Source organism: Delphinapterus leucas, chromosome 13 (assembly GCF_059928025.1).
Source record: "Delphinapterus leucas isolate spDelLeu-1000000601 "Yukka" chromosome 13, BTC_Dleu_Yukka2, whole genome shotgun sequence".
NCBI lineage: Eukaryota > Metazoa > Chordata > Mammalia > Artiodactyla > Monodontidae > Delphinapterus > Delphinapterus leucas.
Window position 1 is genome coordinate 40,771,955 of NC_143141.1, and position 22,403 is coordinate 40,794,357.

Consider the following 22,403-nt stretch of genomic DNA (forward strand, 5'->3'; position numbering starts at 1 on the left):
GAATGTTAATTGTCGAGCATCGAATATTAGATTCTGTGCATCTGCATTTTTTTCATTTCAGAAACTTATTTTTTTCCCATTTCACTTTATTTTTTGAATAGTTAATGCTTACACATGGTACAAACACAAAAGTTACAAAAGGTATACAGTGAAAAATAAGTCTTTCTCCTCTGTCCTGGAGCTACTGTCCCTGGAGGCAACCAGTGTTGACAGAATCAAGCCCTGCCCTCTCCCTCACCCCTCCTCTCCTCCGTCATAGGCTGAGGTACATAAGCTGAGTTCTCTTCATTCAGTAAAGATACAGACCTTCCTAATGTAGGAGCCTTGAAATGGACACACTAAATAAATCAGATTTACAAAAATATATATGGTAACTTTATTGTCTATAACGACTTCTTGCTAAAAAGCCCCCATTGCTGATATAGGTGGAAAACACTTGATCTTGCAAATAAAAGATATCTCCTTTAGGTTTAAACCAGTCTCCCTTGGGAAATCACTCAGTCTTTCGGGGTTTCTCCCTCATCGCAGGGTTCTCCTCTCCCTGTTCCCTCTCCAAAAATATTGCCCAGGTGAAAGGCACGCTACAGGGGAGGTGCAGGGGAAGTCTGCCAACCGCCAGGCCTTCCTGACCACGAGGCCATGGTGAGGAAATTGTTTTTTTCTGGCCTTTGGGCTACACTGATTCCAGCTACTGACAGCCACGGTCCCCACCACGGCCCTCAGTGGTGATGGCCGCACACCTTGTACCTTCTTGGCCCAAGGCCAGGCCTCCTCCAGCCCATTCATCCTGTCAGCCTTCGTCATTCTCCCACGGGCTCTGCTGCAGACCATGCACAGGCCCGGGAACTGGGAGCACTTCTCAAGGCCCCTCGTTGCCCAACCCTAGCATTTCCGCTTCTCTGTAGTTGGCCTAGTTCCAAAGGGAAAAGCAGGGTACACATCCCTCCTGCCGTAGGGCCCCTCCACCCCTCATCTGGGGCAGCCCTGTGCGCACACCCTCTGACTCTCACAACTTCCTGCCTGCTGCTTTAACGTTTATCTTCCTTTCCAGTCATGGGAAAACGGCTCTGACATCACATCCTGTGTTCTTCCTGGCACTGTCTGTGACCTCCTCAGGGGCAGCCCTCCAAGCTCTGCCTCATCTGTGTATGCAAATACATTCTTTTTTTTTTCAACAAAGTCTGGCTTTTACGAATCAAAGGCAGTTAATTTCAAACTATTGTCTTGCTATGAATTTTTTTTTCAATCCTATTTTGAAACTCAAAGTAAATGATGACTTACCCATTCTTGGCTGGGTTTTTTCCTCCCCGGGACTCAAAGCATGTCATTGACTCATTGGGTGGAGGATCCATGGGGACTGGGTTTACCGGGAAACACGCTGGTTGAATATCTCACAATGTTATCTCCATGACATCAGCATAAGGCTTCCAGTGCTGCGGGGAAGCCAGTGTCAGTGTGGTAAATGTTACTAAGTTTTCAGCTGTGACTTGGGTAAACCCACTTGATGCAAAAACTTCATGGTCCTCAAAGTGAACAGAAACCTGATTCTACCGTTACCCACCCAATTAGGCAGTGCAATCCTGAGTCATTCTGGATTCCTCTCTTTTCTTCACACTCCATATATCACCCATCTGCTATTCAGAACCACCAAAGGGAATGGGAGACTTTTTCTAATTGTCACAAAAGCACTGTGTGGGCCAGCTGTGGCCTTGCTGCTGAAACCCTCAGCCTGGCTGCCAGCATCTGTCATTGGACTTCTGCCATTGTCTCCTCCGTGGTCTCCCGCTTCTATGTCCGACCTCCTACAATCTATTCTCCACAAAGCAGCCAGACTTTTCTTTTTAAAATATTAATTAGATCCTATCACTTCCCAGCTTCCCTGCTTTAAATCCTCCAATAGCTTCCTATCACTCTGACCTGACTCTGCCTCCCTCTTCAGCCTCATCTTCCAAGCCTTCCCTCTTACTCCACTAGAGCCACACTGCCCACCTTTCTGCTCTCAAATACACCAGGCTCATTTTGACCCCAGGTCCTTTGCACTTACTGTTTCTTTGCTAGCAGGGCTCTTCCCTAGATTGTCGCACTACTGCCTCCTTCTCAGCCTTCAGATCTCAACTCAGATGTCACCACGCGGCCACATCCCACCCCAGGTACCATCGACCATATTACCCTATTTTATCTTCTTCATAGCCCTTAGTTCCTGAAATTGTATTATTTGTTTAAATGTTTGTTACCTCTCTCCCCCTTACTTGGAGGGTAACCACCTTGGACAGGGACTTGGTTTGCCTTCTTCAGCACTGTATTTTTGCATTAAACAGTGCCTGGCACATAATAAGCAGTAAATATGTGTGGACCAAAGCCAACTAAGTTCATGCAGAGGGGAAAAGGAGAAAGACAATATTTTTAAACTTGACAAGCACTCATGGATACCTTTTTATTAGTTTACAATTTAGAAGAAATCATTTCTACTAGTTTCTTTGTAAGGGAATCATAAGATTAATGTGCCTTTCTAGTGAAAAACTTGGCTGCAAGACAGAACTAGCATCTATATTTATGCCACAGAAAAGCAGCTTTTTCAAATAATCAAGTCAGATCAAGGTATAAATTGTTAGCCTCATTTGCCAGGTACAAAATTTGAATGATTGCATGTGTGTTGCTGTGTGCTTAACCTGCTACAGATCACCTGCAATTTTAAGGTTCCCTGATTGCTAAAAGTTGTTTACTTGATTTCTTTCATTTAAGTGTAGCTGAAGCTGCAGGGCTGATCAGAGGCAAGATGTAAAAAGAGAGGTAACATTAGTGATTTTTCAGGCACACTATAAGACAATTACCCACAATCTTTAGGTATTTCTTGTACTTTCAAAACTAAACGCTAAGCTCTCCTTGACTTGGGCTAAATTTTTTTTGAATAACTGATACCCTGGAAAGTCCTGAACAGTTGCACAAACACTGAAGCAGGGACTTTAAAACTCAGCCCTGTGTGACATGTTTTAGAACAAAGATGTAGGAAAATTAGGCCTCATCTTGCTCAGAATAGATGAGGTCAAACATACTTCCCCATTCCTGGTGTCGCAGAGTCTGAAATTTCTGTCATGAGAGCTTCATTTTTTTATCCTGGAGTTCTCTTTTAAAATGCATATTTTCCTGGAAATATATTAGACTAATTCATGAAGATATTGAAACTAATTAGGTCCATTTTTCCTTTCGGTGGGAGAGATTACCAGCAAGAGTGCCCTGAACAAGAAGGAAAGAGATGAATTGGGAGAGACTAGAAGCCCCAGCTCTGGCTTTTCTGAACCTAGACTTGGCCCAGTACAGTACACTAGTTGTTGAAGTTCTTTGGATAATAATATTGTGGGGCAAATGATTTTAAGAGTGAGTATTGTGATGTGTTACTTAATCTAAGAAAATGGATTTTTTAAACTTCAAGTGTTGCTATGCAATACGAATTTTGATGAATTTTTTCCAGTTAGGGTCCCAACAGGAAACAGATGGTACACTTAAATTAGGATAAGTTGAGAAGAGCTTCTTTTCAAAGAGACTATTTGTAAGGTTGTTGGGGGTGTAATGTAAACCCAAGGGACAGTCTGGGAACTAGGGGTTAAAAGAAACAGAGTGGTTGACACCCTGGGACCCTAAGGGAGTGATTATCAGCATCTGGAAAGGGAGTGTTATTAGGAGCAGACCACAGTAAGAGGAGCAGTGACCTTGACCCAAGCCAACCAAAGGCAGTCTCACTAGGAAAAAGCTAAGGGATGAATACCTTGACCTTCTCTGGTCTTCTGCAAGGGCTCCCCATTGGCCAAAGCCAACTGGAAGCCAAAGAGAAAGAGAACACATTCATGCAGGGCCAGCCTCCTGGGCAGAGAGGAAGGTAGAAAACGGTGGAGAGTGGATCTCAGGAACAGTATAATGATATTTCCATTTGCTTGACAAGAAGGCTTGAGCAAGAGCCATCCAATATCCCTCCCCCTTCCCACTGCAAGCTTTAAGAGTGAAGATGTCTTGGGCTTGCGGAGAGGAAAAGGTGTGTTCTTAACATCAGCTTTGGAGTTTTGATTAATATCTTACACTTATCTAATTTCTGTATCAAGACTGTTTATAACTGAAGTTGAAAGTCTATGATGCCAGAGTGGCCAGAAAATTTAAGGGCCTGCCGCAATTTTCAGCCTAGGGCAGAGAAAGATGACCTCTCTTCCCCCTCACAATCTGACCTTATATATGTGTAAAGGAACAGTGGGGGCAAAAATAAATATATAAGGTTGCTTTTCGATTAGGTCAGAGAATTGTGCTTATTCAACATACCACTTATGTAATCTTTACCAACTTTCTCACATTACAAGTAATGAAACTAAATTCCAGAGAGCTTGATTCACATGCCCTGTTTTAGGAAGCCATTCCACGCCCAAATCTAAACTAGTAGTATGAATCGAGACATCTATATGATATGCAGCTATAGGCTTACATAAGCAATTAGCACTGGGGCAAATTTCAAACAAGGCCAAAGACATTGACTAGCTATCTTTGCTCTGTCCCTTGGCTGCACAGATTACCTTTAGGTAGCTCAGTATATGGTGAGTGGGGAAGTCTCACTGGACAACCTAGGCTTCCGTGGTACAATGATTTGTACATCTGCTCTGCTCTACATCACAGGTTTAGACCTTTGATTTGTGATTCAGAAACTCAGTTTCATCTGTTCACCCAAGAATAATCAGGTCCTGATGAACTGATATATTTATCAGCCTCACAACAGATTTACTGGTAAATCAAAATGTTCATTGAATTACCCTGAGAAATGTTACTATCAAAAAGACAAGATTGGTGTCAGCTGGTCAACAGTCTATGGCTGAATTGTTTAGAGAAAGAATACAGACAAATCAGACACTCACATTCATTCTCAAGAAAATAACTCACAGTAAAAATCTCACTGACAGCGGGCCAAAGACATAAACATCACATGTAAATGGCAACACATAACATTAATAAATTGCTTTACTGATGATATGCCCTGCATTTTTGCAAATTCCTAGATGTTTTTGATGTGTATATACCACAGTGTGGTGAGTTGGCATTGTAAAGCTTTGATTAGCCAGAACTTAATTAGAACCTTAAATTTAAAAGAATTTCTTTTGATGCATGTTCCAGTTACCAGTTTATTTCTTCTCAGCTCAAATCCACCCTTTACTACCCTGCTTTGTGATGCTGGAGTTGGACCCTGTGAATATTTCTCCTTTGCAGCTGGCATGATGCCTTGTCAGTAAAGAGCACGGGAGGGCCACTGCAGGAGGAAAGTACTTCTCTTCTTTGTTCTGATGTGGTTTTCCTTCTCCTGTAGTGCATGGCAGCCACTGGGTACCAGAATCCTGACCACACTCAACCACCCAGCACGTCTCACAGGCACTCCGCGAGGTGATTTCTTCCCCATCCTGACTTGCAGCACCTCAGTGAATTTCTCTACCACCCAATGGATGACAGCTACACCCTCTTCAGTGAGATCAGAATCTCAGCCTTGAGGGGAGAAAGGGCTCTTCCAAATATGTCCCTTCCTTGGGTGTTTGGCCTTAGTCCTAGGGCAAGCGTTCTCAGTGGGGGTAAAAACTGGTTCTTGGCGGGGGGAGGTGTGAAATAATCTTAGGTATTACAATGGTTTATGGCCCTGAAAAAGGCCACAGCACATAAACAGATACACAGTATATCTGCAGTGTTAAAATTTCATGGAGGGGAGCCTTAAGGGGGGAAAATGTCTAAAAAAATCTCCTTAGGGGAGCAATAATGAAAAAAGAAGTTCAGTAACACTGCCTTAGAAAGTACTGCTCCCCATATAGACTATTCCTGTATTCTTTAGAGTTCTGTTTACTCCTTAGTAATTAATCCCACTTTCAGTTAATATACTTTATATTAAACTTCCCCTGTTCAGATTACTTTGTGGTATAGGGACCACTGCAATGGAATTATACAGTAAGGGAGATAGACTGGGCTCAACTCCAAATAGAGCATGGGTAAGTGAGCAGGGGTGGAGAGGTCAGTGAATGGAAAATTATTAAGAGGAAAATCAGCAGTAAGCGGCATTCTGGCTAAATCAAACTAACAAGATTTTTGCTGAAGATAGACCTGGGTGATCAGACATCACCTGAGGGATGGTAGAGGATGAGGAACCTGATCAGATATCAAGGGTGATCAGATATCGAGGGTGGAGGGTTCTGGTTAAACTGACTTAGCGGGGTTCTTGCTAAAGCTGGATTTCACAAGGAAGTGCAGAGAAGAGATGGGCCTAGGAGAAGGTTCAGGAGCCTGACTAAAGTTTGGTGAAGTAAAGAATCTTTGTCAAAACATTGACAAATGAACTATCTATGAAACAGAAACAGACTCACAGACAGAACAGACTTGTGGTTGCCAAGGGGGAAGGGAGATGGGGGAAGGAAGGGTTGGGAGTTTGGGATTAGTAGATGCGAACTATTATATATAGACTAGATAAACAACAAGGTCCTAATGTATAGCACAGGGAACTATGTTCAATATCCTGTGATAAACCATAATGGAAAAGAATATGAAAAAGAATATGTATATGAATAACTGAGTCACTTTGCTATACAGCAGAAATTAATACAACATTGTAAATCAACTATACTTCAATAAAATAAAATAAAAAAGATCTGGACTGAGAAAAAAAAAAAAACATTGACAAAGAGTAAAAATAGCCATTTCTCACAAGTAGAAACCCAAATGGCTAAGAAGGGTTGAAGAGAAGTTCAGTGTCACCAGTAAACACAGAAATGCATATTAAGACTTTTTAAGATACCACCTACACACAGATTTGTAAAAATTAGAAAGCTGGAAAATGATTTGGCATTCTCGGCAAAGAGAAAACAAGGACCCTCGTGTGCTGCTGGTGGGATGGTAAATAGATACAGGTATTCTAGAGAGCACTCTGGCAGTATTTAATTGTGTGTGTGTGTGCTTGCACACATTCACATGCACACATGCAACCTATGACTCGGGAATTACTCTCTGCACAGGTTCATAAGGAGATGTGTATAAAGATGTTTAACACAGGGTTGTTTGCGATACAGGGGAGTTAGAGGCAGTCCAGGTGTCCTGTCACTAGGGGGATGGACATGTTAAAGGTATCTGACACATGCTATGGAACCTTATGTAGCAGTTCAAAGAAATTAGCTACATGTGCATAAAGGAACATGGAAAGAACTTAAAAACAGCACTGCATTAAAAAAAATCAGTAAACAGAAATGATCCATTGAACAATACAGAATTAAAACACATTCATAAAACAATATTATATTAAAAACTTGGGGCTCTGTGCATATCCAAGCACATATTAAATATATCAGAGTGGCTGCTGATGCTGGAGATGAAAGGGCAAAATAATAAAGTAGAAGAAGAAAATGATAAAATGAAACAAGAAAAGACCTTGCATGGATGAATGATCATGTACCATCTTGAACTGAGGAGGGTGATTAACTCAAGTCTTTGCACTTAAAGTCCAAAAGAAGAAAAAAAAGGAAAGATGTAAACCCTATCTTTCCTGAAGTTTTTTCATTCCACAAATGAGATGTGATGCCTGCCTTTTGAGATAATCCATGTGAAGCGCTGTGTGAGTAGCTCATCCATTTAACCACACTTGAGCAAAGCACACAACAGTGGAAAGCCAGAGGATGGGAATAAAATAGAGTGGAGGATACACCTGTAAACTGAACTCTGTAAACCAAAGCCTAAATGCAGCCTTCTTTATGAAACCAGAAGTGCAGTGTGGAACCAAGAATGAACATATCGTTCTGTGGTATCAGATCAGTGACCCTAGCCTTGTTACTTCATAAGCAAAAAGAAAAATTATTTGAAATAATATCTTACTATGAAAATCAGAGGAGACAAACAGGTAGCTCCAAGACATCTGCAAAGACAATTTAGTTGGCAGAGGTGGATTGTTTGGCATCCATCAGGGAGTATAAAATGCATGGTATTCATATGTTTATGTACATAATTTTTTTAAGTGAATTGATCTCAGGATTCTGTTTTTTTTCAGAATACCTTCAATCAAACAGGAAACACAAAAGAGCCTGGTCCGATTCCAGGACTCTTCCTTTTTAAGGCTGCCAGGTCTATCCTCTTGCAGGGAATGAGAGCGGACAAGGCTGAATATTTCTCTGTGTTTCTGAAAATCGCTTGGCTCACCGAGTCCTTGCAGCTGCGTACACCACCTGTGGAATGAATCTGTTGCCCTTTTTCAGTTCATTCTTTCTTATCTCCAACTGCCTGCTTAGACGGATGATTGCTGGGAATTCACATGTCTTTTGTTTTTCCTTAGCTTTAAACCTATAGCCACCTAACTTAAATTACACTCTAAAGTTAGCAGTAATGCTTTTAAATGGAAGCCTCAGAGGTGGGGGAGTGAGGGAATAAGGAGTAAATTCTTGATTCTCTGCTGCTACATTATCACTTGATCCTCTAAATTATCTTTTATATTTAAAAGTTTTTTATTAGGCCATTAAAGTGAATGATCTATAAACTGTATTCAATCAGAATTCTTAGATATTTGAAAACGTTTTTGGCTACCATTTCATTTGGCTATTATTTCACAGTAGACTCACACTACAGGTTTAACTAAAAGTGTAAAGATATCCTTTAGCAGCATACCAAATTTCGTTAAAGAAAATTAAAATGCATACACACTTAAAAGAACACCACTTTTTTTTTAAACATGTTTATTGGAGTATAATTGCTTTACAATGGTGTGTTAAAAGTGGGTAAAGACATGCTTTCAAAGTAAAACTATCACAAAGTCTGAATTTTATTGGAGAAAAGAACTATAGCAAGTACGGGCCAGTTCTCAACCTCTTTTTTCCCCTTTGCCTTCCCTGCAGTTTCAGCACTCCTACATAATGAGCCTCACCTGGGAAGGACAGACATCTATGCCACAGTTTGAAAAGATCCCTTTTCTCTTTCCTCACACCACGTTTATTAGTTTTCAAAGACCATATGGTGCTAATTGATGATAAAAGTAACAGCGTGAATCACAGGCTGTTTTATGGACCAGTCCCTACTTCATCTTCAACGGGATGACATAAAGCAGGCATCCATGGGGCCACTGACATAAAACAACCCCGAGTCCCCACCTGCAGAGAGGCAGTGAGTACCCAAACACTGTTTATTGATGTTTTTAACCTTATAATTAAATTCCATGCTTCCTCGGCTATTGGTTAAAGTATTATTTATCATTCAATTTAAAGTTTTTTATTGGCTAGTATTAAAGTATTTGCTATATTATCAAAAGCTTAAAATATTGTTAACCAATTAACCAGTTTCATGATGTAGTATCTGGATTTGATTTTGTTAAATGTTATTACACATATTCATGTAGAAAAGTTACAAAATAGAGCAAACATTTTGAAGAAAAAGGAGGAAAGGGCAAAAAGAGGAAATATTTTTCATAATTGTACCAACCTAGAGAAAACAGCATTTTCCCATATATACTTCCAGTCTTAAATAAGAATATTTTTGTCTTAAACAAGAATATCTTACTTCAAAATTTTCACCCAAATAGGCTTGATTTCTACAAAGGTGAGCTTCTGAGAAACCAACTTACTTTGTGCAGACAGCCGATTCTGCTTTGCGGCGGCGGGGGGAGAAGGAAATGGCTCACATCCTGACAAACAGGGCATCATTGTTACTCTATCAGAATTGGCATAAAAGCCTTCTTCAGCCAGAAAGACAAGTATGTGACAGAGAATCCAAAGAGTTGGCCCGGTTTAAGGGGAAAGTGGCTTAAAAGCAGATTTTATTCACATACAGAGTGTGCTAGGCATTCCCCACGTCTTCTCTCTAATTATTACAACCCAGAAAAACATGGGTTTGAGTTCCAGCTGTTCCTTACAAGCCAGGTAACTACAGATAAGTTAGAAGTCAAGGTTTTTTTTGCAAAGACCAATGAGTTACTACAACAGAGCTCTTAGTGCCTGGCCAGCATTAAGGTTTCCACAAATGTAGGCTGCAGTGTTGTTATGGTCGTGGATTGCCTTCAGAATTATATGAAATACTCCATTTGAAACTCCTGCTGCACTGAGGTATTATGATTACAATACTTAGTATTACAAGGAGGGCTTGTTCTTAACCGCATGCCTTTTCACTTGGCGGCACTCCCCAGTTTTTTTCTCTAGTCCAGCGCTGACTAGTAGGACTTTCTGTGACCATGGAAATGGTCAATAATCTGTGCTATCCAATATGGTAGCCATTAGCCAGAGATGGGTATTGAGCTCTTGAAATGTGGCTAGTGCAGCTGAGGAATTGAATTTTTGCTTTAATTTTAATTAATTTAAATAATCACAGCTAGTTTCTTGATATCTGAATGTTCCTACCCCATCTCATCACAGTAATTACCTTTAGTCACAAAGCAAATCCATTTGTAAGTACTTTAGTAAATGTCTCCTTATTCACACTGTTTTGAATTACATCATTTTTTACATAAAACCTTTTTAAATTGAAATATAGTTGACATAGTTCCTTCTTGATAAATGATAAAATACAATCATACCATTAAGAAAGTAGAAACGAACTGGATATATATCCAGCGTCAAGCTTCTCAGCCAAGTCTGGCTCTCCATTAAGCACTTTGCAAACTTGAAGGAGAATAACTTAATAACCGTTTCAAAAAAACATTTGGCAGTTTAGATGTTTCTTTACAGATCTGGAATGAAAAAGGGATACTTCTGCTATCAAACGCCCTTCCTCACTGTATAGAGCAGAGTCTTCTTGATCTGCTCTGATTCTATACCTTTAGGTCAGTTCTTTACCTCCCTGTGGCCTCTTGCTCAGAGCCCCTTTCTGAGCCTCAGGCTGATGCCTTCACCCACACCTGTTGGTGTGGAGTCTGAACTTGACCAGGCTCCCCAAGGGCAGCCACTGAGTAACTCAGAGTCAGTGACTAAGCGGCTGGGTCCTGGAAGTGAGCCCACATCCCCTTTTCTGGGTTCCAGGGTTCCTGCACCTCTTCCCTCTGTTATAAAGCCAGTCTTAACTTCAGGCCCTAGATGAATCACCTTACACTTATATCAAAGAAAAGCTATAAAACCAAAAACAATTTTGCCTTAGGTAAGACTAGCTCTTCCTTCTCTCCCAGGGAAAGGCTGCCACCTGCTGTAATACATTAGCATTGGGCTTTTCCAAGGTCACTGAACAACCACTTGCACGTACAAAATAATGCAAAACCCCACCTGCCTTCACCTCTGTGTGTCAGGAGTGTAAATAGGAGGGCAAACCAGGAAGCATTCCTCTTAATTCCTTGACATAGGGCAAAGAAGCAAACCTATCCGTATGAATGGTGCCCAGAAGGAATTGGCATCACTCTAACTCTGAATATGAGAGCATTCTTTCTTCACCATTCAGCAACACTGTTTTTCAAATTAGCTCATAGTAAGCTTCATAAAATCTCTGCTGTTAAAAGGCTTATCACTTACTCAGTTCTTCTAGTTCTGTGTATATTTATCTATTCTTCACAGCCCTGGCAAGTCTTTGGTAGGTGAAAGGATGAGAGAAGAATAAAAATTGTTAGTTTGCAGGACAGCATCCCTGAGCCTTGCACTCTCTCTGCAAAAAAAATCCCCAAGCTCCCTTTCCCCCACTCCCACCCCAACGCCATTCATCACCCACTAGCTGTGGTAGTCTACCTAAACACACACACACACACACACACACTCCCACTCCCCTCCCTAAATTATGCCTTTGTACCTGAGAAGTTACCAAACTTAAAGAATTACATAGGGATTCCAACACTGAGTAAACTCAAATATAAATAAGATGATATTTACAACTAAAAACCCAATATCCATAAAGTTTGCAATATGAGAAAAATAGAACCCCAAACGAATAACTTTTAAGCAAAAATAGCTGAAAGAAAAATACCTTGGTGCCTGGGTTTAGCTTTGTAGAATCCATGTCATTGACAACACTGATACGGATGTAAAATGTCTGCATAACATTTGCCAGCCTCTTCAGGAAACTGTTATTTTCCTCACTGTAAATCAGGAGAGCTCTAGATTACCTCCTCGACATCTCCTGCCTGCATTTACAGACAGGAAGAAGCAGGCTATGGAGGCAGGAAAGGACAGAAATGTTTTTGTTGGTGTAAGAGAAGGCTTTTTAAAAGTTGCATCAGTAGTCAAAGAAATGAACCTTTATAGTATTTGATGCTGCTACAAGTGTGTGTGAGTGTGTGTGTAGTTTTTTAATAAGCTTTTTACGGCAACATTTTATTTACGGTAATATTATAACAATACACCTCCCTAGCTTTTATTTCAGTTTTTTGCTTCTACAGTTTTTTAATCCTCTTTTAAATTCCTTTTGCACACAATTTTGTAATCTACACAGCATTTTTAATGTCTTGAACTATTACTTTGAGTTGTTATATCAAAATGTACACAATTATTCCCCAGTTGTTGAAGATTTAGTTTCCAAGTTTTTCGTTTTAGTTAATACTGAAATAAATATCTTTGCAGAAAGTGCTTTTTTCCTTCTTTTAAGTTAATTCACCTCTGTTACAGAGAGGGGCATGTAGTAAATGCTCGGCAAATATTTGTTGTATAAGTAAATTATTTGTAATATGTTATCAGGAATGAGAATATGAGATCAAATATCAAAACAGTGCTGGTGTAAACAAACTTAATTTCTCTTGGTATACATTAAGTAAGTTTCCAAAAGAATTTTTACTTAGTTTCAATGTCATCAGATAAGTTGACCAGCACATCATTTTCATCAATCCATCTTTTAAAATCTTGTTAATTAACAAGAGGTCAAGGCATGACAATAATACTGTTGAAATCAAAGGATATGGAGAGTCTGAATCAATATGGAGCGTGAGTCACGTTTTTAATTGTTTTTAAAGTCTATGCTTAATATAGTTTAATTCTTTAAGTCCTCATTCTAACTTGCAAAGCAGAACATGTAATGGGATCAGTTAACCTCCCAGATTTTAACATCTTAGGCAGTTTGGGTTTATTGACTTTAACCCAAAGGACCAAAGTGAAACAGAATTTGTTATAAGGTGAAGTATGAGCTACAGGGGAAGGACAAGAGGCCATGGATCTTGGCTACTCAGACTGTGGTTCCCAGACCAGCTGCATCAGCATCACCTGGGATGTTAGAAATACAGAAGATGTTAGTAATGCATCACTTGTTAGAAATGCAGAAGCCCAGACCTACTGAATCCAAATCAGCATTTTAACAAGAGCTCCAGGTGATTCTTATGCACATGAAGTGGAGAAGCAGTACTCTTTTTTTTTTTTAACATTTTTATTGGGGTATAATTGCTTTACAATGGTGTGTTAGTTTCTGCTTTATAACAAACTGAATCAGCTATACATATACATATATCCTCATATCTCCTCCCTCTTGCATCTCCCTCCCATCCTGCCTATCCCACCCCTCTAGGTGGTCACAAAGCACCGAGCTGATCTCCCTGTGCTATGTGGCTGCTTCCCACTAGCTATCTATTTTACATTTGGTAGTATATATATGTCCATGCCACTCTCTCACTTTGTCCCAGCTTACCCTTCCCATTCCCCGCATCCTCAAGTCCATTCTCTATGTCTGTGTCTTTATTCCTGTCCTGCCCCTAGGTTCTTCAGAACCTTTTTTTTTTTTTAGATTCCATATATATGTGTTAGCATATGGTATTTGTTTTTCTGTTTCTGACTTACTTCACTCTGTATGACAGACTCTAGGTCCACCTACCTCACTACAAATAACTAAATTTTGTTTCTTTTATGGCTGAGTAATATTCCATTGTATATATGTGCCACATCTTCTTTATCCATTCATCTGTCGATGGACACCTAGGTTGCTTCCATGTCCCGGCTATTGTAAATAGAGCTGCAATGAACATTGTGGTACATGTCTCTTTTTGAATTATGGTTTTCTCAGGGCATATGGCCAGTAGTGGGATTGCTGGGTCGTATGGTAGTTCTATTTTTAGTTTTTTAAGGAACCTCCATACTGTTCTTCATAGTGGCTGTATCAATTTACATTCCTACCAACAGTGGAAGAGGGTTCCCTTTTCTCCACACCCTCTCCAGCATTTGTTGTTTGTAGGATTTTTGATGATGGCCTTTCTGACCGGTGTGAGGTGATACCTCATTGTAGTTTTGATTTGCATTTCTCTAATGATTAGTGATGTTGAGCATCTTTTCATGTGTTTGTTGGCAATCTGTATATCTTCTTTGGAGAAATGTCTATTTAGGTCTTCTGCCCATTTTTGGATTGGGTTGTTTGTTTTCTTGATATTGAGCTGCTTGTAAATTTTGGAAATTAATCCTTTGTCAGTTGCAAATATTTTCTACCATTCGAGGGTTGTCTTTTGGTCTTGTTTATGGTTTCCTTTGCTGTGCAAAAGCTTTGAAGTTTCATTAGGTGCCATTTGTTTATTTTTGTTTTTATTTCCATTTCTCTAGGAGGTGGGTCAAAAAGGATCTTGCTGTGATTTATGTCATAGAGTGTTCTGCCTATGTTTTCCTCTAAGAATTTTATAGTGTCTGGTCTTACATTTAGGTCTTTAATCCATTTTGAATTTATTTTTATGTATGGTATTACGGAGTGTTCTAATTTCATTCTTCTACATGTAGCTGTCCAGTTTTCCCAGCACCACTTATTGAAGATGCTGTCTTGGAGAAGCAGTACTCTTGACAGTGAAAATTGCTGCTGCTAGTTGTCTCTGGGCTTTAGCAGAAAGGAGAACCCATCATGAATATTAAGAACATGAACCTAAAGACGGCAAAGAGCTGCTGTAATTTTAGGTTGGGTGCTTCTTTTGAAAACATTCTCAATAGTATAGCCTGGCTTTTAAAAAAGTCAAATGTATTATGGAGAGCTTGAAATATAAGCTTATTTAGTGTCTCACAGTAATTCAGACCCATTTATTTTTCAAGTACAGATTTATTTGTCATACTAGCAGATAATGAATTATTTGATTTCTAAAATCCTGTAGAGATGATTTTCAACACTGTTTGCTAAAATTCCTCCTGCCACCAATTAAAATAAATTGCTCTCTATGAGATTTGAGTTCCTTGTAAGCAAGAAACTTGGTTTACTTATATCAGAGATTGTCAGAGTTACCTCTTTGGTTGACTTGTATCTACCTATCTCTTGGGTGACTTAAGAAATCCAAAGATTTGGGCCTTAACTCAGTTCTCTGAATCAGACTCTGTGGGTTTGGAGCTTAAGAATCTGCATCTACAAGTTGATTCTAATGCACAACAAAGTTGGAGCAACACTGTCTTTCAAGTTTTAGCAGAAAGCTGAACACCTGAGCAGTGGTTCTTAACTTTAGATGAACAATGGCACCACCTGGAAAACCTTAAAGAAACACTGATGTCTGAGTCCCACTCCCAGAGATTTTTATTTAATTGGCCTGAGGTATATAGCCTGGGCATGGAGAACCACTGACAAGGTGCTTTTATAAACAGTTATCTCACTGTACTCATCATGGAAAGAGAAGCAGCCGGAGGTTAGAATATGCATAGAGTCATGATCAGTGACAAAGCATTGGCCAACTGGTCAGGGCCTGGAAGAAGAAAGATTGGGAGATCAGGGAGGAAGAAGTCTGGGGTGGGATGGCCATATAGGAGCGGGGATAAAGTGGATATGAAGATTGCATGTGAACACCCACCGAGAGCATCTACCACAGAAGAGGCACTAAACACCAGGAGACAAAATGACTCAGCTGGCTGATTCACTCAGCCTCCATCATCAGCTCCTATGCTGATCTAATAGACATATAAACAGAGCAGCCATGGTGGCAGGGCGGGGACTATTGTAATGGCCCCAAAACTTGGCTCTCTGTGGGGTCAGTTGAGTCCCTGGTTGAAACTACATCACAGTCCAACTCCTCCCTCTGTCCAGTCCTGACTCCCTTTCCCTTCTGCAGGTGTTGATCCCAGTAAACTCCTTGCTTGATGATCTCCTTCTCAGAGTCTACTTCCCAGGGAACTCAGCTTGTAACGACTGACAATGCCAAGTGTTGATGACCATGTGCAACAGTTGAAATTCTCATACACTGCTTGTGGGACTGTAACTTGGTACAAACATTTTAGAAAACTGAAAGTATCTACTGAAACTGAACATAAGCATACCCTATCATCCAATGATGGTACTCCGAGGTATATACACAAGAGAAATGCAGACATATGTGCAGCAAGACTTGTACAAGAATGATCATAGCAGCACTTTTTGCAATAGCCCAAAATTGGAAATACCCCAAATATCCATTAATATAATGAATGGTTAAAAACCTATGAAATTTTCATACAATAAAATACTATTTTAAACTGAAGGAGTTGAAAAAACAGCAGAGCAAGAAGGTCTCTCCCACCTTCCCCTACTCACCCCCCTTCCTACCCTTCTCCTCTGAAACAGGTCATAAAACTCTCATGTGAGAGGTGCCCTCACTATAGCTGGAGTAAAGGTGCATCCTAATTTTGGAAGACAAAGGGACACCAAGAAGCATCCTAACAAACAGGCCTTGTGAATTTCCCCTAGTTTACTACATTATCTCATACTCCTTAACCTAGCCTCTTCCTCCATCACTGTCCACTCTTCATCAAACCTAGTGTAAAATACACAGCTCTGTTTCTTTGTGTCTTCGCTTTCATATGAAGGCTCCCGTGTCAAGTAAAATTTATATTAAATTTGTATGCTCTTCTCCTGTTAACCTGTCTCTGTCAGTTTAATTGTCAGACCCATCCAGGGACCCTAAGAGGGTCAAAGAAAACTTTTTTCTTCCCTACAGTAATAACCTGGAGAAGACAGAAAGGGGGCTTCTGGAGTATTGGTAATGTTCTCTTTCTTGATATGAGATGTAGTTACATGAGTGTTTTCATTTTATGAAAGTTAATTGAGCCATACATTTTAATGTCTATAAGTTATACATCAGTTAAAACTCCTTACCTGTTAGGGAAACCTACTAAATTATTCATGAGTGAAATAATACAGTATCCGAGATTTTATTTTAGAAGACTTCAGAAAAATAATTAGGCATAGGATAAGTGAAACAAAATATAGAATGTTAATAATTTTTAAGCTGTGTGATAGATACCAGAAAGTTTGTTATTCTGTTCTCTCTACTTTTGTGTATTTCAATGGTTTTATAGCAAAAAGTTATAAAAAAATGAGCAAAATTTTAATCTTAGGGTAGAGAAGGACATAAAACCCAACAGTCATATATGAGAAAAATGACGATGGCTTCAACATCCATTCCAGCCCCCTTCCTCCCTGCCTTGCACTGTAAAGGCTGTATAGTGAAATGCTGGCATTGTGAGCCCCCTGCCTCTGAGCCTGTCTATGTGACCTAATGTTGGTTACTGAGATGTAGGCAGAAATTATACATTTTAGCTACATACATAAGAAGTACAAATCAAAATAACAATGAGGTGTCATCTATTTTTCACCTATTAGATTGATAAAGATCAAAAAGTTTAGTACCAAGTGTTGACAGTTCAAGGACAAAGTTGTTCTCCTACACTATTGGTGGAAATATAAGTTCATATAAAATCTTTTGGAAGGGAGATTTGGAAATATCTATCAAAATTCTTCTGAAAGCAAAAGCAACATTTGAGTGGTAAGAGGGGATAAAAAGGAAACAAGTATAAGAGTCTACGTAGAGTCAAAGTTGATTCATTAGATGACTGACTAAATATGAAGGAAAGGGTCCAAAATTACTAGTGTCTTAAATAGAAGTAGGAAAGTCAGGAAGAGGTATTTGCTTGGGAAAGAAGATCAGTAATTCTGTTTGAGATATGTTTTCTGTTACTTCACAGTTAAGGCAATTTTTGCAGTCTGTCTAGCTCTAGGTCTAGATGTTAAGACATATACTCGTATAGAAGATTAGCAATTTCATCAAGTAGCAATCCAGGAATTTAACAGGAAGCAAACTGACAGAATGCCACTTAGCCTCAACTGTAAGTAGGACCCATTAAAGAAAATGTATTTCAAATAATGGTTAGAAACTTTTTACCCCCTATCCAACTAGCAAAGATTTGAAAAAAAATAATATAGATTGGCAAAGAGGTAGGGAAATGGATACTAGTTATACATGCTGGTGGCAATAAAACTGATAACTTCTAGAAGACAATTTTACAGTATGTAGCAAATACCTAAAAAGTGTAAGGCCTTTTGAAACATTAACTCCAATTCTATCTGAAGTGTTTGCAAATATTTTTACTTAATTTTTGTGTTTTTTTCATCAAAGTAATATGTGCACATGGTTCTAAAAAAATAAATTATTCTAGAAGACTTATGTGGGGATACAGTTGGACCTCTGCTCCATCTCTTATCCACACTGCTCTTGAGAGGCTGCCACTTTCAATTTCTGTTTTATCTATTATTTACCTCTTTGTGTTTAAGTACTTTGCTCATTCAGCTATTTCTCGATTTCTCAATTTAAGACATTGTCTATTGACATCCTGTTACGGTGGTTGAGGATTTAGCCCTTTTACTCCACCTCCACCTCCACTTCCCTTCCCCACCTCCTCCCACTATAGATTTATCATAATCTTTAAATGTCACATGGCAAGACTTTTTGGCAAAAATGTCACAAGGCAAAAATGTTTTAAGCCAGTAGTCAGAACTTACATAATTACGACTATATATAAAGATTTTCAAGTCTCAAAAGGCTAGACATATTTTTTTTCCAAGTCTCCAAACACAGAACCATCAATCTATCAGTCCACTTTTATTCTCAAAAAAAAAAAAAAATCTCTTTCTTCTTGATCTAATCAGGACTGAATGAACCCTAGGCTTTGAGGCATGGTTGTCATTCTAGCATTCTAGGACTTCTCTCACCATCCTCTGGGTTAGCTCTCCCATTTCCTGGGCTCCTTGTCATCTTTCTTGGTTGACTGTCTTATATTTCTGAAATAGTAATTTCCCTAGAAAGGGTACATAAGACATACATTTTTGAGATCTTGAATCTCTGAAAATGCCTTTATTCTACCCTCACACTGTATTGGTTGGATATAAAATTCTTAGCTAAACATAATTTCACTTCAGAATGTTGAAGATAATATTCCATTGTCTTCTAGAATTGAGTGATATTATTGAGAAGGCTGAAGTTACTGTTTCTTCTTCCTTTTTTTTTTTTGCGGTACGTGGGCCTCTCACTGTTGTGGCTTCTCCCATTGCGGAGCACAGGCTCCGGACGCACAGGCTCAGCGGCCATGGCTCACGGGCCCAGCCGCTCCGCGGCATGTGGGATCTTCCCGGACTGGGGCACAAACCCGCATCCCCTGCATCGGCAGGCGGACTTTCAACCACTGCACCACCAGGGAAACCCTTTTCTTCCTTTTGATACAATCGTCTTTCCCCTCTTTAGAAGGTCTTATGATCTATATGCTCAGTGTACTAATATTTTATCATCATGTCCTTGTTACAGGACTTTTTTCAATCATTGGGCTGGGTATTTCACCTGGTGATTATGTTCTTTACATCAGATAAAGTTTCTAGGATTTCGTTTATAATTTTTTCTCCTTCATTTTTGTCCTGTGCTCTCTGGAACTCTAACTAGCTAAACAATGGAATTTCTGTTTGATTTTTAAAGTCTCTTACATTTTTCCCCGACTTTCTATCTCCTTGTCTTCTTCGTCTTCAATATTCTCCTCTTGATCTTCTTTGGGACTTTTTATTTCAGTGATTGTATTTTTACTTTTCAAATACTTTTTTTTTTTTTTTTGGCTGTGCTGCATGGCTCGTGGGATCTTAGTTCCCTGATTGAACCCAGGTCCTTGGCAGTGAAAGCACAGAGTCCTAACCAGTGGACCACCAGGGAATTCCCTCAAGTACTTTTTTTTAAAAAAGGTGTTTTTTGTTTTTGCGTTTTTTTTCTGCATCCTGCATCATCTTTGTTTCCTCCAAGTTCCTTTTTTCTTTGTTACCTCTGATGTTGTAGACTTGTTTTTAAATTTTTATTTTATATTGGAGTATAGTTGATTTACAATGTGTTAGCTTCAGGTGTACAGCAAAGTGATTTAGTTATACATATACATATTTTTATTCTTTTTCAGATTCTTTTCCTGTATAGGTTATTACAGAATATTGAGTAGAGTTCCCTGTGCTATACAATAGGTCCTTGTTGATTATCTGTTTTATGTATAGTAGTGTGTATATGTTAATCCCAACCTCCCCCCACCTTTCCCCTTTGGTAACCATAAGTTTGTTTTCTAAGTCTGGGTCAGTTTCTGTTTTGTAAATAAGTTCATTTGTATCATTTTTTAGATTCCACATATAAGTGATATCATATAATATTTGTCTTTCTCTGTCTGACTTACTTAGTATGATAATCTGTAGGTCCATCCATGTTGCTGCAAATGGCATTATTTCATTCTTTTTTATGGCTGAGTAATATTCCGAGGCTTTTCTTAATTGTCGGGTGACTCTTGGGTCTCTGTTCTTTTTCTAAGTGACAGAAATCAACTAAAAAAGTAAATTGAAAGCACTTGCTGGGGTGAAGGGAACAGATCAAATGATGGGCTTCTCTTAGGGTGATCAATTGGTATAACAGCCTTCTTATTGGCCAATTACCTAAAGCCAGTATGTGAAAATATCTTTTTCTAAGGCTATTTAGTTTCTCCATTGAAGAATCCTCCATTCTTCTATCTTAAGCATTTTGTGAGCAAGGCATAGAAAGGACCTGAGTTACATTTGACTTATTACTACTTGCTGACCTCATTTATATATTTAGGCTGGTGCAACCAAGGAAACTTAGGGTAAACCCACATTAAGAAAATAGATGGGAAGTACATATACAATATTTAAAAATAGTTATCACCTATTGTGGATTCATGGGTGATTTTAATTCTCTTCTTTTTCTACAAAGTTATGTGATTTTAAAAAATTATTTAAGTAAAGGCAAGCCATATGAAATAAACAACCCAATTTTTTAATGGAAAAAAAGATTTCAACAGATATTTTAACCAAAGAGGATGGATAGCAAGTAAGTACATGTAAAGATGCACAACATCTTTGGTTATTAGGGAAATACAAATTAAAACTACAATGAGATACCACTACACACTCATTAGAATGGTTTCTAAAAACAAAACTTATAATACCAAGTGCTGGTTAGGGTGCAGAGCAATTCTCATATATTGTTGATGGGGATGCAAATTTCTGCAGAAACTTTGGAAAACAATTTGGCAGTTTTCATGAAGTTACACACTTACCATGTGACCAAATAATCCCACTCCTAGGTATTTACCCAAGAGAAAAGAGTATAGTTCACACAAAGACTTGTATATGAGTATTTATAATAGATATATTCATAATAGCCAAAACCTGGAAATAACTCAAATATCCTTCAACTGTAATACCTCTGTACCATGGAATACAACTTAGCAATTAAAAGAATTAAATTATTGATATGCCAACAATATGGATGAATCTCAAATGCATTATGCTAAGTGAGAGAAGCCAGACTCAAGAGGCTATATATTATCTGATTCAATTTATATGACATTCTGGAAAAGGCAAAACTATAGGGACAGAGAACAGGTCAGTGGTTGTCAAGGGTTTGTGGTGAGGGGATGGACTAACAGAGGGACAGCATCAGGAAGCTTTTTGAGTGATGGCACTGTCCTGTGTCTTAATTATGTGACTCTATGCGTTTGTCAAAACTTATAATGCTAGGCATCAAAAAAGTGACTTTTATTGTACATAAATATTTTTTTAAATAAAAAACTATCTCCATGCATTAAAATTACAGCAAAATACTTAGGAGGAGCTAAGTATTTCAAAAGGATCCTATACATGGTTCCTCTAAATAGCAAAACCCCTCTGGCATTAAAATATAATTAAATTTATAAAGTTAATTCACATAAAGATTCTAAAACATGTGTATCATATGTTGTCTTAATACTGATAATCCTTAGCCCATGAAGTCATAAGAACTGCACCTTTAGCCTTTGAAAAGATGAGACATTGGTCAAAGAGAATCTGGATAAGACAAAGTTACATCAGTGCAACTCCATCTCTACTATTCCATTCACTAAACACAAATTTATAATTATTTACAAATATTTGCTGGTTGCTTTCTATACATAAGAAAGAAGTGATGAGGTAGAGAATACAGAGATAAATCATGAATCTTATGCTTAAGGTCTAGTATGGGAAACAAGCCCCATTATACGTATCCATATTATAAGGCAGAAAATGACTAGTGCCTCACAAGAGGTGTGGAGGAGGGATAAAGAGAAGAGGCTTGCTTTTTCCTAGTAGTGAGCTCAGAAATCACTTTCTGGAATAAACTGCATTTTTAAAAGTTTATTCGAAGAAGAGGTAGAATTTGGATATGCAGGGTTGGGGGTGGGGCAGGTAGGAAGAGGTGCAGGGAAGGTAATCCAAGAAATGGAGAAAAA

At 38.8% G+C, this 22,403-nt stretch overlaps 1 protein-coding gene across 2 annotated transcripts in view; it reads left to right on the forward strand.

Annotated features, from left to right (window-relative positions):
* PELI1 (pellino E3 ubiquitin protein ligase 1) overlaps window positions 1–21,672 on the forward strand; it is an 83,384-nt gene extending 61,712 nt beyond the window's left edge. For both annotated transcript variants that reach the window (XM_022597224.3, XM_089922337.1), the window contains exons 8-10: window positions 5,336–5,409; window positions 8,877–9,141; window positions 9,557–21,672. The gene's annotated coding sequence lies outside the window, so the exon portion shown is untranslated. The remainder of the gene's footprint in view (window positions 1–5,335; window positions 5,410–8,876; window positions 9,142–9,556) is intronic.
* The last annotated feature ends 731 nt before the right edge of the window (window positions 21,673–22,403 follow it).